At 41.8% G+C, this 17767-nt stretch overlaps 1 long non-coding RNA gene across 1 annotated transcript in view; it reads left to right on the top strand.

The window, feature by feature from the left end:
* Nucleotides 1–17767, top strand: part of LOC309653005 — a 164960-nt gene that overhangs the window by 62303 nt on the left and 84890 nt on the right. The window lies entirely within an intron of this gene.

The following is a 17767-nucleotide window of genomic DNA, read 5'->3' on the forward strand; positions in this document are numbered from 1 at the left end:
CCTGTGTTTTCCTCTAAGAGTTTGATAGTGTCTGGCCTTACATTTAGGTCTTTAATCCATTTGGAGTTTATTTTTGTGTATGGTGTTAGGGAGTGTTCTAATTTCATTCTTTTACATGTAGCTGTCCAGTTTTACCAGCACCACTTATTGAAGAGGCTGTCTTTTCTCCATTGTATTTCTGTTTGTGTGCTAGTACCATACTGTCTTGATTACTGTACCTTTGTGATATAGTTTGAAGTCAGGGAGCCTGATTCCGCCAGCTCCGTTTTTCTTTCTCAAGATTGCTTTGGCTATTCGGGGTCTTTTGTGTTTCCATGCAAATTGTAAAATTTTTTATTCTAATTCTGTGAAGAATGCCATGGGTAGTTTGATAGGGATTGCATTGAATCTGTAGATTGCTTTGGGTAGTATAGTCATTTTCACAATATTGATTCTTCCAATCCAAGAACATGGTATATTTCTCCATTTGTTTATGTCATCTTTGATTTCTTTCATCAGTGTTTTATAGTTTTCTAAGTGCAAGCCTTTTGCCTCCTTAGGCAAGTTTATTCCTAGGTATTTTATTCTTTTTGTTGCAATGGTAAATGGGATTGTTTCCTTTATTTCTCTTTCTGATTTTTCGTTGTTGGTGTATAGGAATGCCAGAGATTTCTGTGCATTAATTTTGTATCCTGCAACCTTACCAAATTCATTGATTAGTTCTTGTAGTTTTCTGGTGGCATCTTTAGGATTTTCTATGTATAGTATCATGTCATCTGCAAACAGTGACAGCTTTACTTCTTCTTTTCCAATTTGTATTCCTTTTATTTCTTTTTCTTCTCTGATTGCCATAGCTAGGACTTCCAGAACTATGTTGAATAATAGTGGTGAGAGTGGACATCCTTGTCTTGTTCCTGATCTTAGTGGAAATGCTTTCAGTCTTTCACCATTGAGTATGATGCTTGCTGGGGGTTTGTCATATATGGCCTTTATTATGTTTAGGTAGTTTCCCTCTATGCCCATTTTCTGGAGATTTTTTTTATCATAAATGGGTGTTGAATTTTGTCAAAAGCTTTTTCTGCATCTATTGAGATGATCATATGGTTTTTATTCCTTAACTTGTTAACGTGGGGTATCACATTGATTGATTTGCGTATATTGAAGAATCCTTGCATCCCTGGGATAAACCCCACTTGATCATGGTGTATGATCCTTTTAATGTGCTGTTGGATTCTGTTTGCCAGTATTTTGTTGAGGATTTTTGCATCTATGTTCATCAGTGATATTGGTCCATAATTTTCTTTTTTTGTGATATCTTTGTCTGGTTTTTGGTATCAGGGTGTTGGTAGCTTTGTAGAATGAATTTGGGCATGTTTCTCTCTCTGCAATTTTTTGGAAGAGTTTGAGAAGGATAGGTGTTAGCTCTTCTCTAAATGTTTGATAGAATTCGCCTGTGAAGCCATCTGGTCCTGGACTTTTGTTTGTTGGAAGATTTTAAATTACGGTTTCAATTTCACTACTTGTGATAGGTCTGTTTATATTTTCTAATTCTTACTGGTTCAGTCTTGGAAAATAGTACCTTTCCAAGAATTTGTCCATTTCTTCGTGGTTGTCCATTTTATTGGCATATAGTTGTTTGTAGTAGTCTCTTATAATCCTTTGTATTTCTGCTGTGTCAGTTGTGATTTCTCCTTTTTCATTTCTAATATTATTAATTTGCGTCCTCTCCCCTTTTTTCTTGATGAGTCTGGCTAAGGGTTTATCAATTTTGTTTATCTTCTCAAAGAACCAGCTTTTAGTTTTATTGATCTTTGCTATTGTTTTCTTCACTTCTATTTCATTTATTTCTGCTCTCATCTTTATGATTTCTTTCCTTCTACTGACTTTGGGTTTTCTTTGTTCTTCTTTCTCTAGTTGTTTTAAGTGTACGGTTAGATTGTTTATTTGAGATTTTTCTTGTTTCTTGAGGTAGGCTTGTATTGCTATAAACTTCCCTCTTAGAACTGCTTTTGCTGCGTGCCATAGGTTTTGGGTCGTCGTGTTTTCATTGTCATTTGTTTCTATGTATTTTTTTGTTTCTTCTTTGAGTTCTTCAGTGATCTCTTGGTAATTTAGTAGCGCATTGTTTAGCCTCCATGTATTTGTGATTTTTACAGTTTTTTCCTGTAATTGATTTCCAGTCTCATAACGTTGTGGTCAGAAAACATGCTTGATACGATTTCAGTTTTCTTAAATTCTCTGAGGCTTGATTTGTGACCTAAGATGATCTATCCTGGGTAATATTCCATGTGTACTTGAGAAGAAAGTGTATTCTGCCACTTTTGGGTGGAATGTCCTATAAATATCAATTAGATCTATCTGGTCTATTGTGTCATTTAAAACTTGTGTTTCCTTATTTATTTTCATTTTAGATAATCTGTCCATTGGTGTAAGCGGCGTGTTAAAGTCCCCTACTATTATTGTGTTACTGTCGATTTCTCCTTTCATGGTTGTTAGCACTTGCCTTATGTGTTGAGGTGCTCCTATGTTGGGTGCATAAACACTTATAATTGTGTTGGATTGATCCTTTGATCATTATGTAGTGTCCCTCCTTATCTCTTGTAACAGTCTTTATTTTAAAGTCTATTTTATCTGATACGATTATTGCTACTCCAGCTTTCTTTTGATTTCCATTTGCATGGAATATCTTTTTCCATCCCCTCACTTTCAGTCTGTATGTGTCCCTAGGTCTGAAATGGGTCTCTTGTAGACAGCATTTATATGGGTCTTGTTTTTGTATCCATTCAGCCATTCTCTGTCTTTTGGTTGGGGCATTTAATCCCCAACCATTTACATTCAAGTTATTATTGATATGTATGTTCCTATTACCATTTCTTTATTGTTTTGGGTTTGTTTTTTTAGGTCTTTTCTTCTCTTCTGTTTCCTGCCTAGAGAAGTTTCTTTAGCATTTGTTGTAGAGCTGGTTTGGTGGTGCTGAATTCTCTTAGCTTTTGCTTGTCTGAAAAGCTTTTGACTTCTCCATCAAATCTGAATCAGATCCTTGCTGGGTAGAGTAATCTTGGTTGTAGGTTTTTCTCTTTCATCACTTTAAGTATATTCTGCCACTCCCTTCTGGCCTGCAGAGTTTCCACTGAAAAATCAGCTGATAACCTTATGGGGATTCCTTTGTATGTTATTTTTTGTTTTTCCCTTGCTGCTTTTAATATTTTTTCTTTGAATTAAATTTTTGTTATTTTGTTTAATATGTGTCTTGTTGTATTTTTCCTAGAATTTATCCTGTATGGGACTCTCTGTGCTTCCTGGACTTGGGTGACTATTTCCTTTCCCATGTTAGGGAAGTTTTTAACTATAATCTCTTCAAATATTTTCTCAGACCCTCTCTTTTTCTCTTCTTCTTCTGGGACCCCTAAAATTCGAATGTTGGTGCATTTAGTGTTGTCCCAGAGGTCTATGAAATTGTCTTTAACTCTTTTCATTCACTTTTCTTTATTCTGCTCCGTAGCAGTTATTTCCACCATTTTGTCTTCCAGCTCACTTATTTGTTCTTCTGCCTCAGTTATTCTGTTATTGATTCTTTCTAGTGTATTTTTTATTTCAGTTATTGTGTTGTTCCTCTCTGTTTGTTTGTTCTTTAGTTCTTCTAGATCTTTGTTAAACATTTCTTATATTTTCTCAATCCGTGCCTCCATTCTATTTCCAAGATTCTGGATCATCTTTACTATCATTATTCTGAATTCTTTTTCAGGTAGATTGCCTATTTCCTCTTCATTTATTTGGTCTTGTAGGTTTTTACCTTGCTCCTTCATCTGTGACTTAGTTTTTTGCCGTCTCATATATATATATTTTTTATGAGTGGGATTGTGTTCCTGTCTTACTCGTTGTTTGGCCTGAGGCTTCCAACACTGGAGTTTGTAGGCTATTGGGTAGAGGTGGGTCTTGATGCTGAGATGAGGAACTCTGTGAGGCCCCACTCCGATGAATATTCCCTGGGGTCTGAGGTTCTCTGTTAGTCCAGTGGTTTGGACTCAGAGCTCCCACTGCAGGAGCTTCAGCCCGACCCTGGGCTCATGAACTGAGATCCCACAAGCCGCGTGGGGCAGCAAAAAAAAAAGAACAATAACAAAGTAAAAAATAAAATTAGACTAGGAAACTAACAAACAGATATGTTAGAAAGAATATAGAAATAAAAATATAGCTGAATCAACAAACGGAAGGTACATCAGTACCACAATAGTAAAAGAGGGGGAAGGAAAAGAAAAAAAAAAGGGGGGGGAAGGCCTTGGCTGTGGAGGGCGGGGCCTAAGCAAGGGCGAGGTTTGGGTGGTGGGCAGGGCCAGTGTTTAGGACCCACAGGGCTGGAAAAGGCCCTGGGGGCTGTGGGGGGTGGGGCTTAGGCTCAAGGAACAGAAGGGGCCCAGGTGTGCCCCCCACCCCTGGTCTCAGAGGGCAGGGGACCTCACCTGGGAGCCCAGCAGGCTTCCTGGGCTCGAGTGGGTGGGGCAAATGCCCTCCTCTCCTCTCCTGCTCCTCCAGTCTGGGGTCTGGGAGGGCCCCTTCCACCTGCCTCTCCTGATCTCCCCGGCCTCCCTCCTATGTCCCCAGGACCCACGCAGCCTGGATGGGGCTTTGGAGGGGGGATACCAGCTTGGGAGCTCAGCAGGCTCCCTGACCAGAGTGGGCCAGGCGATCGCCCTCCGCTCCTCTCCCGCTCTTCCCAGAGAGTCCCTCCCGCCTAACTTTCTTGATCTCCCCGGCCTCAGGGGTGCCAATCCTGTCTGGCCTCCACTTCTCCTCCCCCTTCATTCCCTCTACGTCCTACCAGTTCACTTTGGGGTTCCTCCCATCTCCTTGGGCGTCAGAGTTCCCCACCAGCGGCCAGCAGGCGCCCTACTTGTGGGGAGACGCTAACTCCTCGTCTTCCCACACCGCCATCTTGACTCCGCCTCCACCATTCATTTTTATAATGAAAGTTTGATTATAATACAGCCACGTCCATTCACTGACATATTTTCTGTGGCTGCTTTCATGCTACAACAGCAAAGGTGAGTAGTGGGCAGAGACCTTATTTATGGCTGGCAGGGCCTAAAATACTTACTATCTGGCCCTCCAGGAAAAGTTGGCCAGACCTGCTCTTGACTGTGTCTTAGGCTGTACCATATGAAACTGCCAACATTTGGCACTTTTGACCTACACTTTCATATGGTCCACTCCAAAATGCAAAGGATAATGATTCCACTGAAAAATGTCTATTTTTTTCCTTGCAGAAAAAAACTTGTAGCAACTTTTGGGGCTCAAAACAGAATTTCACAATGGCCATGTTTAATAATAAAATCACTTTTTCGTCTACAAAAATATAAATAAAAATCCTCCTTTTCCCAGAAAATGGACAAAGATTAAACTGCCTCACTGGGCCTTAAAACAGAATTTTCTAGTGAAAGATTTTGTAGCTCTCTCTAGATGGAGATCCACACTGCCCCACCTGTAAGATCTCTCTCAACGGCAGTTAGTCGTTCATGAGGCCTTTTTATGAGCTCCATCTTCCCATGCCATCTTCTGCAAACACTCAAAGGTCTATGCTTCACTTAAGAGCTGGCACTAATGTGTTTGCATAACGAGGGTCATTTCAGGTCATCGCTCATCTGATAGAGTAAACCTCTGCTTGGATGGCCTAAAGTTACACCACACCTGTAGCTGTCAATTTCTGTCTTCCTATAGAAATGTCCAGTGTGGTGAGAATAATAGCCAGCTGAGGTGTGTGACTTGGGCCGACCTTCTTTGGAATTCTGGCACTACCTCTGACCAGTGGTGTGAACTTGGTTGAGTTTTGTAGCTTTGCTGAACCTCGCTTTCCTTAGCTGTAAAATGGGGGTGATGCCTATTTTTGCAGAGCTTGTTGTAAGGATTAGCAATTCTGTGAGCAAAGTGCCTGATCATTAGCAAATTAGTAAATTATTTTAAGTCAAACCATATGAAATCACTGAAAAAAATGGCAATAGCGTGTCATATAACCTAAGGTTGTCATCGTTGGGATTGTTACCATTATTGTGTGTACATGGGCCAGGCCCAAGTAAAATGGCCAAGGTACCGTGTGCCCCTTGGAGCCTCCAGCCAGGGTTAGGACTAAGGTGAGGCAAGTAAGACACCCGGAGTGCAAAATTTAAGGTGGCACTCATTCTCAAGTGCAGACCCTGTACTAGCATGACTCTGAGGCAAGTGCCTCCTTAAGTTTTCCTCCTGAAGCACCTCTCTTGACTCTCCCTAGTTCCAGCTCTGTGGCTACAGGTTCCCCTTATCTAGCTGAGAAATTCTTCATCTCCTTATCAGTCCAGGGGCCTGGTGCCTCTCCCTAATCTGAAAACCATCTCTTGGGTGACCCTTAATAACTAAGGGATAAATGACTCATGGCAAATCATAACGTTACACCCACCCAAGGATACTAGCTTCAAGAGAGGATTAAAATCTTAATTTAAAAAGTACTAAGTCAGGATTTCAGGCATGACTTAGCCAGTAGACCAAACCAGCAACCTCTGGGGATCCTGAGAACCATATCAGTTGGCAGGCAGTGTCTCAGGTCTCCCTGCAGATCTAAGCACATAAACATGTAGCCACAGAGAGACTGATGCCCTGGGGACTTCACCTGGGTCTTGAAGAATGGCTAAGTAGTCAGTTAGATGAGAAGGGAAGGCATTTTAGTATGACTGAAGGTACATGCCAAAGGATCTCTTCTTTACCCTTTCCTTTTTTTCCCTTCTCCAAAAATGACTTGATATGACAAAGGACTTACTTGGCAGCCAGTCTCCAAGATGGCCCCCAGTGATTCTCCCCTCCTGGTATTCAAGCTCATGTGTAGTGAGTCCCCTCCCAACTTACAAGCCATGTGAGCGCACCATCTTGGAAGTGGATCCTCCAGCCCCAGTCAAGATTTTAGATGACTAGAGCTCCAGCCGACATCAGACTGTAACATCCTGAGAGATCTTGAACCAGCCCAGTCAACTGTTCCCAAATTCCTGACCCACAGAAAATGTGAGATAATAAATGTTTATTGTTTTAAACTGTTAAGTTTTAAGTAACACAGCAGTGTGTTACAAAATGTTACACAGCAATACAACTAGAATTCAGGAGGAGAAAAAAAACCCTCCTTAAATCAGTAAGAAAAGGACAAACAACACAATAGAACAATGGGCAAAAGACTTGAAGAGACACAGAGACACTTCACCAAAAAAGAATATCAAAATGGCCAATAATCATATTGCTATAGACTGAATATTTGTGTCCCCCTGCAAAAAATCCACATGTTGAAACCTAATCTCCAACATGATCATATTGGGAGGAGGGGGAGGAGGGGGCCTTTGGAGGTGATTGGGTCCTGAGGGTAGAGCTCTCATGAATGGGATTAATGCTCTTATAAAAGAGACCCCAGAGAGGTCCCTCGCCCCTTCTGCCCTGTGAGGGCAGAGCAAGAAAACAGCCACCTGTGAACCAGGAAGCCGGTCCTCCTCACCAGACACCAAATCTGCATGGGCCTTGATTTTGGACTTTTCTAGCCTCTAGGACTGAGAAATTTCTGTTGTTGTTATATGGCACACAGTCTGTGGTATCCTGTTATAGCAGCTTGAGCTAAGACAGAAGTTGGTACCAAGAAGTGGGGTTGCTGCTGTAATAAGTAGTTACAAATGTGAAAGCAGCGTTGGAACTGGGGAATGGGTAAAGGCTGGAAGTTTTGAGGTACATGCTAGAAAAAGCCTGCACTGCCATGGACAAACTGTTAAAGGCAATGAGAGCTCAGAAAGAAAAGAGGAGAGCTGTGGAGGAAGCCTCAGTCTTCTTAGAGGACACCTGAGTAATCCTGAACCAAATGCTGGTAGAAAGATGATGGTTGAGGCCATTCTGAAGAGGTCTCAGATGGAAATGAGGATCATATTTTTGGAAACTGGAGGAAAGGTGATCCTGTTACAAAGCGGCCAAGGACTTGGCTGATGTGTTCGAGTTTTAACGCTTTGTGGAAGGTAGAACTTGCAAAGGATGAAACTGGATATTTAGCTGAGGCTCTTTCTAAGCAAAGTGTTGAAGGTGCAGCTTGGCTCCTCCTGACTGCTTATAGTAAAACACAATGGAGAGAGAAATGACTTAAAGGCAGAATTGTTAAGTGAAAAGGAAGCAGAGCTTTAAGATTTGGGAACTCTTCATCTTATCCATATTGCAAAAAATGAGAATTCTAAGAGTGTGGCCCAGTGACCTAGATAAGGAGGTTAGTATGTGCCCACCATCCCAACAGGAGCTAGGGGCTATTCTCTAAGATAATGCAAGAAGACCCCTAAGGCAATTCACAGATCCTGGGGCCACTGCTCCCATAACAGACCTGAGTGCAGGGGGTAGGGGGGAGCACAGCAGTTTGAAAGAGGGGGCCACCAGCCCTTGCAGGACCTGTGCACAGGCTGCCTGGCCCCGCCTCACACCGCAGGCTCTGCTCCCCACACTCTGGCACCACGTTCCTTGGCTGCCCCGGGGGCAATGAGCCCCCTAGTGGAGGGTGAAGGCAGCAAACTTCGGTGGCGTCTGCACAGCGCAGTTTCCACCAGCACACAGAGTGCACGGCCTGGGGGGCATGGCTCCTCCCACCTGGATTTCCAAGGATGGGCTGCCCAGCAGAGCCGTGGGCTCAGGACCCCAACCTGGGAGGGCTGCAGGGCCCAGGCAGAGAGCAGCTGTGGGGCCGTCTGGCTGAGCTGTGGGTGACATTGGCACACAGCGGAGCACCACAGAGCCACAGAATCGAAGGAGCTACAGCTACACAGAGCAACAGGGCTGTGCCTCACAGACATAATGCTGAGCTTCTGGGAGGCTGGTGATGTCTTTTTTTATTTTGTAATCTGGGCATGGCTACATGGATAGGTTCAAATTATGCAAATCTGCCTAACTGTAAAAAAAAGATTTTGACGGTGCCCGCTTTCTGCAACGTGTTGAGAAGGTAAGACGCTCCCAGTTCAGATCATCACCTTTGCGGTTCTGAAGTCCCAGCTTAGGGTAAGGTCATGTGGGGACACCTGTTCTCTAATTTGGGGAGGAGCAATTAGAGCCCAAAGGCAAAATCCAGCCAGCCTCTTTTTGTAAATAAAGTTTTATCAGGGCACTTGTGTATTACCTCTGGCTACTTTCACCAGGTACCAGCAGAGCTGAGGGGTTGTGATAGATTGCCTGGCCTACAAAGCCATGTGCTCTGATTGATGGAGAAGCTTCTGATACTGTTGCATCTCTCACCTCTTTATCCTTGGCATCCTTTATTCTTCCTTCCTCTTGCTCATGCCTGTGTATCAAGGCTTTTTCCATATGCAGACAAGCTCTGATTCTCTAGGTAAAGGACAAATGGGGCCAGCACCATGCTCGCCATCGCCCTGCCTGTCATTTATCCAAACTGTCTACTGGGGCGTAACCCAGGCATGCCTGTGATGTGCACCACGAAGTAGAATGATCAGATTCTATTTGGCTAATTACGAGGGTGCTACTGAAGATAAGATTGAATTTGACAACAGTGGCACACCAGGTCGCACGGAACACCTGCACACACTCAAGCTGCTTAAACAGAAAGAGATCTATAAGTGAATTGTTTTTGGAAAAGGACATCCAGACAGAATCATTTTGATTACAAACTGCAAGTCTTCTCTAGCAAATGATCATGATGCGCTCTGGATTCCCACAGTGTGGTCTTTAGCTAAGAGTATATGACACCTACCAGGTGTTTGGCAATTATGTCTTGCTGAATGGGGTCACTAACGTGGAAATACAAAAATCATTCACTGTTTAAATCAAGAAAATTGTCACTGCCAGACATGTCTGAGACATTCTTTTTCTGCAGTATTTTCTCTCCTCCATTTTTAATCAGCCGTCTTTTTGGCATCCTTTTTCCTTAAGAAAGGAGACATCAAAATAGAAGAAAACAACTTTGAGAGGGATTGTCCAATAGTTAAAACTCTAAGTTTCAATTGAAAAAATTGGCTCTCTTTTCTGCATTCTTCCAAAGATGTGCTCTGTGTGTGACCTGGGGTTTGCGTAGCCTATCTGGTCTTCCATCTGTAAAAAATAATATGTTAAGGTCCTGCTCACTCACTTCCTCAGCTGATCTAGGGAATGATTGTTGTCTGTGAAGTTCTTTTAGATGTCTCGGTGAAATAGATGATGGAATTTAAAAACTAATCTCTGACGTGGGCCAGTGCATTTCCACTGCTAGTATTTTGTGATAAAGAATGAAGATGTATATCCATACTTGGTGCTAACTCACACAGTATCTTGGAGTGATGCGATCATCGTATGACTTTCTGTACCTTTAACTATGGGAGGAGAAGAGGAGTCTGAAGGAAGAGAAGAATTTCCTTCAGAGAGGGAGAAATTGTACAGAAGCACAAAAGGAAGGACCTTCCAGAATTATTTATTACTTCATTTTTTGCTTGTATTGGTTTGACTTTTCAATTAATTCACCAGAAACACATACTGAACATATATAATATTCAAGGCACTATTGTGGATACAGAGACATTTTAGAAACCCTCTTTGTGAGATACATAGGCTTTTAGAGTAAGAAACCACAAGCTCAAATTCTGTCGACACCCTTTACTGGATACGTGACCTTGAAGAACCTACTGATCTTATCTGAGCCCTAATTTTCTCATCCTAAAATGGAAATTATCATTATCCACCCATCCCTTAGCTTTGCAGTGAGGAGGAAATGATATAAAGATGTAATGTGCTCCATAGAGTACCTGGAAAGGAGCCAGCAGTAAATATTAGCCATGTGATTGTTGTTGTTATATTAAACAGTATTCCGTAATTGAATGTACTTTTGTTAAGAAAAAAAGTTCCAAAACATGGAACACAGAAAGATTACAGTGTGCCCTTTCAATGCCATTCTACAACGGTATCTACAAGCCCACCTTCAGGGCAGCTAATGTAGGCAGCTTTGTCTGACTTATCATTTACTTGATTAGACCCAAGACTTTATAAAATTGAATGCTAACTTGTAGAAAATTGCTAAACTGAAAAAGATTTTTGTTAAGTAGGGATAGAAATGATTTCTATCTAATAGAAAAGTATTACAGTTTTATTGCCCCATCGGATATTGACCAATCTGTCTACTTGGAGATCTTACTTCAACAGTCTTTCTTTCAGAGACTATAAATACATAAGTGTTGGTATTCTTCTTTGGAGCAGCTATACCATCTTGCTCGCTCCCTCATTCGTGAGTTAAATATATCTTTAAAACACGCTCATTTAGTGTAGGGATGTTAGCTATGTTTTTACCTTTTTGAAAATTATAATTTGATAGTTTTTAGCCTCATCTTTTTTCTCTCCTCTTTGAACTGATTAGGAGAGGAGGATGTTTGAATCTTCCAGGATGCTCATTGGAGGAACTGAAATTGTCCTCATATTAGAGGGCTAGGGTCTTTCATAACAAAAGAGCTATAGTTAACGCAAAAAGTCACTGTACTTCAGTGCCTAACACATAGTAGATTAAACGTACTCACCCACCCACAACACCCACTCCCATCGTTAAACATTAGCATACCTCCAAAATTTGAATCTAAAGTGTGTCTCCTATGGACAGCATACAGTTGGATCTTGTTTTCTTTATCTGTCTGACAGTCACTGCCTTTGGATTATATTGTCTAATCCATTTATATTTATAGTTATTATTGATATGGTTGGATTTATATCTGCCATTTTGTTTTGTTTGTTTTCCATGTGTCTCAGGTATCTTGTTTCTCTCTTCCTTCTTTACTACATTTTATTGTAGTCAGTGGATACTTTCTAGTGTATTATTTTCATTTCTTTAATGATATTTTAAATTTTTTTATTTTAGTTTTTTTCTTAATGGCTTACTTTAAGCCATTAATGGCTCCCAGGCTTACAAAATACATCTTAATTTATCATAATCCACTTCAGATGTACCCACTTAATTCCAGTAAGATATAAAAACTTTATTCCTATATAGTTCCATTACCTACCCCTCTTTTGTGCTATTACTGCTATACATATTATGTCCATATACGTTAGAAACCAAAAAACACTTTGTTATAATTATTGCTTTATATAATCTTTTTAAAAAGGTGAGAGAAAAAAGGAAAGCAAGTATATATTTATAGTTTGTTATATTAACCTTCTTATTTACCATTTTTGGTTCTCTTCATTTCTTCCTGTGGATATGAGTTTGTGTTTGGTGTTATTTGCTTACTCCATACCCTCACAATTTAACTTCTTTATTAAAAGTAGAGTTTATAGTCTTATCCTCTGATTTTTTGTAAAGTTCTAGAGAAATAACCATGACTTCTCTGATTTAGTTTAAGATCTTTGTCAATAAATTTTAACCTCATTTCCTCACATCCAAAATAAGAATATCTCGATGTTAGCTCTTCCACACACAGGAAGACAGATACAAATATTTCATTATTCTTACTTAATCTCACTCTAAATCCTTTCTCCCATAAACATACATTTAAAACATGAAAAAATCAGAGGTCTTTTTGTGGACACTGGTTTATTTGGGCAAACTTCTAGACTTTGGCTAGCCTAATAGAATATTCTTTGACTCATCAACAGAAAAGATTTTCCTGGGAAAAGACAAAATTAGTTTTTTAGAGGCTTCTGCTTTTGGTCTTTTTTTCCCCTTAAGTTTCTGGGAATTTTGATAAGCAATTACACTGTCCACTAGCAAACCATGCTTTTTAATGTCAAAAACTCTAGCGCTGGTGACACATTTTTCAGTTTTTCCAAAATAAGGTCTGTGCTTCCACCTCTAGCAGTGTTTGCAATTAGATGAAGAGGTGGGGGAGGGGAGAAGGCATGTCTTCCCTGGGCAGCAAAATGGGAAATAATCCTAGTGTTTCTCCCCATAGACAGGCCACACTGAGCCAACAGTTTAGCAGTGCTTCCCGAACTTTTCATGTGCGCACTAATTACCTGGAGCTTAGTTACAATGCAGATTCTGACTCAGTAGATGGAGGGCGCAGCCTGGGAATCTGCAGCTCTGATGAGCTCCCATGTGATGCAGATGTTACTAGTGCTTGGGGGACCACACTTTGAGTAGCAAGGGCTGCTAGGGCACTCATTCTTAAACTTCCTGCACATTGTAATCACCTGGGGGGGTTTAAAAAATTCCTGATACCTGGGGTCCATGTTCAAAGATTCTGATTTGATTGATTGTGACTGTGGTAGTCATGTGCAGTCAGGTTTGAGAATTACTGGGAGTTACAAGTCAGGAGTGCAAGAGACTGTGGTCAAGCCAGGAATATCTTGGCTCTGTTTGTGCATCACCAAAACCCAAGTCAGTATTGTTCCATCATTGAGTCTCTTCCTGGCTAGCATGTCCTGCCCATGGCTACCAGGTAAATCTGATTTCTCTTTTTTTACATCAATCCCTATTCAGTTCAACTTTAGTACAACTGCAGCCATATAGCTTTATAGGCAGGGCCTACCAACAGAGTCATCTGCTAGGGTGCAGGCAATAAAGGGATAAGTAGAATGTTCAGAAACAATTGAGAGACTGAATATACACATGGACAGTGGCCAGACCATATATAACAAAAGAATTTTGATCCACGACTTCTGCAGCAACCAGCTCAGGAAGCCAAACCATAACCTCTACAGCCATTATCGCAGAATATCAGGACTTCTTGGTCAATGACTGCCAACTTCCCTATTTTTTGCCCTGACTTCCAACTCAGGACCGACCAGAGAAAGCCAAGTATGCTCCCCAAACCAATCACATAAGCTGCCCCACTTCTTATTATTCTCCTCCGGTTTCCCCATGTCAACAAGCTCCCGTCAGGGTATACCTGGAGCCTTCCTTATTTTCCACTGTGAAGCTTTCCCACTCCTCTGCCTGTCTTTGAATCTCTGTAAGCGATGGTGGCCGACTCCCTTGCTCTGAATAAAGAGCCTCTGTCTGTTCCCTTTTGGGTGGTCTTCATTGAGGTCCACACAATAATAAAACCAAGAGTCAGTCTGCTTTTTATTATCACCATGCACCAGCAATTCTAAATAATTTCAGCGGAATAGTACTCCTAGGCGAGGATGGAGCTGCTCCCATCACCCAGGCCCTCTGATGATGTCCCTGCTTTTTAGACACTTTTCCTGCTAGTTTTTGAAACCCAGCTTGGGATCCAGGCTGCCCTGGAACTCTAGACAGCTCTCCTCTCCCTGAACTGGCTGCCCCTCGTGCCTCCTGTCTCCACGGCAGGGGCTCCTCCACTTCCAGAAACCTTCTTCAGCTTCAGTTCTAACTGCTCAAGATCACATCTTTTTCTGGGAGGTCACGACCTCTGACTCACTCCCCCTCTTTTCTTCCCAGCAGCTCCCCCTCTCCCCAAGGCAACTCAACTTTTCACTTCGCGTGTCAATTTCCTGCCAATTGCTCCCTGGCCCACTGAAAATTCACATTTATACCGTTGTATAATTAACATGGGATTAACTGAGAGGCTCTTTTCTATGAAAGAAAAGTGCATGTGCATTCTCCCTTAGCAAAGTGTGCTATTTAAAGTCAAAATACAGTTAACAAGCTGCTTCCAAACCAGAGTATCAGTTTCTGAGAGGGCACATTAAGCCTACAGTTATAGTTAGTTTTTTGAGAAAGCCACTTACTTCGGTTGTTCAGTTTTGCCTGTCTCCTTGCCCAATGCCACCTACCCTCAGCCGCAAAACGCATCCATCTGCATTCTTCACGTTTCTGGGGCGTACGGAAAACTTGCACGTTCCGAAGTCTATTTGCTAGCATATTCTTCCTACCATCTTGATTATGAATCACAATAGAGCAGGAAAGGGATAATAAATAAAGTGTTAAGAAAAATGATCTAAATCTTAGAAATAAGGCCAGGAGTGTTCAGGCTCTCCCTTCAATGTCATTAACACTGAGCTGCTTAACAAGCCCACCCCAGGACTACCTACAAGGCTGTGGGAGGTTACTGTTGCTTGACTTGCTATTTACTCTTTATTAAATAAGATCCCAGACTATGGGAAGTTACGTGTTGATGCTAATCATTCCTGATGGGTGGGAAAGATAACCCTAAAGATTAGAGTTTTATTGTCCTGGAGGGCATTGAGCAGTTTCATATCTAACCTAGTAATCTCATTTGAACATTCTTCTTCTTTAATGCCTGTAAGTACATAATTCCTCCAAGTCTCCTTGAAATACCTTTACCGTCCCATTGATTCCATCATTAATGTAGTTGGCTAAAATCTTTGACATGAACCATGTTTTCAACTGTTTGGAAATTATGCTTTGAAAAGAGTTCAGAAAATTCAGCATAGAAGGCCAGTCGTGGCAGATGTGGTGAATGAGAGAATCTCGGTTTGTCAGATTAGCACAGCAATTCTAATCCTTTCATAGGTTTCCCCCTTGCAGAGTTCGGGGTTTTTTTTTTGTTTGTTTTTTCTTTTTCTCCCAACCTACACTATTAACTTCCCTTCAGGAACCATAGCCATGGAAAAGCTTTTCCACAACGTTCCTTAAAAGAGGAATCTGAACATGTAAATTACATTTGCAGCCTCCAACCTGCCTGGTAAAGCCCTGGTGGGATGCCTGGGGGTTACAAGGTAACCTGCACACAATGAAAGCAGCCCCTGAGGACAGGGGGGGTGTCCGTGGGACCGGCCCACCACTTCCCACCACCACTTCCCAGAGCACAATGTAGGCTTTTCCAAACTGATAAGGGAATAATAAAGCAGACTGATTCAAGTCTCGATGTCAGCCTCAAAGACACAAGTTGGAGTAGTAGTTATTTCATAACAATCTGGAAAAGTCTGGACACCCAGCAAGTTCTAATATCAAACCCAGGAGAAACCTTAGCCTCCAGGAAGGGGAGCATACTTGCTTGTGAAATTTGCTGGCAGTAAAATATTTGAACAGCTGGGGCCCTGGGTATAGTTCTGACGTTGGGTGTTTTATACAAAGGAGTCTTTTTGTTTTCCCCACTCAAAAAAGGGGAAAGATATTTTCATGTTTTTATTTTAAAAGTCATCATTAATCCTACTAGGTCAGTCAGTCTGCTTGTTTTCTGGCTTCGCGTTTAACAAAGTTCCTTATCATTAACTATGTGTTTTCAATCACCTAGCATGTATTTAAGTGGCTTTTTCTAATTTAAAAGGTATTTCATTTTTTGAAGATATTATAAGGCATGTTTGTCTCTTCAATATAGTATTGGCATTCAGGCTGCTGTTTGCACTGCGGTCCACTATTTTATGTGCTGTTTCATATTTAACCAGCTCTGAAGTGTTGAATCTATCAAAAAAATCACTACTGAGAAACTATAGACTGATAGCGTTGATCTAAATCATTAAGATCTCAACCCTTATGGAGGATTTTTCATTTTGTTTTGGTTTGAAACATGAAGGTGACTGAGTGAGAACATAAATTAAGTGAAAATCTTATTTTAAAAAGTCTCCTTTGCTAAAAATACCCAGAGTCATTCCATATTTTGATAACTCTTTAACAAAGCGATTTTGCAGTTATTAGCAGAAATGCAAAAGGATTTTCCAGGGCCTAGAAAAGCGGCATTGTAATTTTGGATGAATTTTCTTAAATAATGAAAACAACCCAGGTGGTCAATCGGTATATATTTTGTTTTGCCTTAGTCTAAGAATTTATCTCCCAAAATAAATCTAGAAAGCAGTGCTGAGGAATCAAGCAGGTCAGGGTTTTACTATTACAGCTGTAGAGGGCTAAATAATACTGGCTTCCCCCTTTCCCCCGAAAAAGGTTTCCTGAGCAGGGGTCTCCCCACCCCTGTGGTCAGTCCCCAGATCAGAGATGTGTTCGCCAGACACTGGCGGCTTTCTGAGCCAGTGACAGGCTAGAAAACAGTCTGCTTGCCCTGGCTTTCTCTGGCTCCCCCTCCTCCTACATACCAGTGCTATTTGTCAGGAAAGAAGCCCAGAGAGGAATATAAAGAAACTAAATGTACAGTATTTTCCTTAAATGGCTTTACTGCTGGTTATTTTGCAATAGATAGAGAAAATCTCTCTGAAAAATTGCTGCTCCCTTTTGAAGGTATTAGCTCAGGCCTTTCCCTTGCATTTTCCAGAACATTCCATCTTCAAAGAGCTAAACACTCTTGCTCCGCCTAAAAGCTTCGGCGCCAGCCTTACCTCCTCTGGCTCTCGTGCTGCCTCTGACACTCAAAATTACTTGTTCTACCGCAGGAAGACCTTCCTTCACTTACTGCTTCTCACTGGATTTGTAAATGGTGGATTTATTGAAGAGGAGGAACTTGTCTGCTTTCTCCTTTAGCCCTGCTGTGAGGCTAAGATTAATGGCCCCTCATAAATGGTTTGTTCCTTTATCTGCCATACCTGTCAGTTCTGACCCCGTGACACACAAAATGAAAGTGAGTGGGAGCAAGTCAGCATCAAGTGGGTCTGTTCGTTGGAACAGCTCGCTTTGTTGCATTTGTCTTGAACCCTGGAATCGCTGCTCTGCCCCTTCCGGTTCTGAGGCGCCCCTGCCCTGGCCCACACCTGTCCCCTCCCCCGGGCCAGGCTGCTGTGCCCTGGGGGCCCCCTAGCTCCTTGCCGGGGTTGGTGGCTGTCTTTTCCTCTGAGGCGCCCTCCCTTCTCACAGGCCTCTGAGACTTTCAGGGGAGACCTGGCTTCCTCTCACTCGCCAGGAGGCCTAGAAGAAAGGTTGACCTTCAACTTCCAGTGCGCTACTTCAGCTTCTAGACTGTGGTAGCCGCGAGCCTTATTGAGCATTTGAAATGCGGCCAGTCCAGATGAGATGTGCAGTAAATGTAAACTTCATCCCACA

Source organism: Balaenoptera physalus (genome assembly GCF_965194825.1).
Source record: "Balaenoptera physalus genome assembly, chromosome: X".
NCBI classification, from domain to species: Eukaryota; Metazoa; Chordata; class Mammalia; order Artiodactyla; family Balaenopteridae; genus Balaenoptera; species Balaenoptera physalus.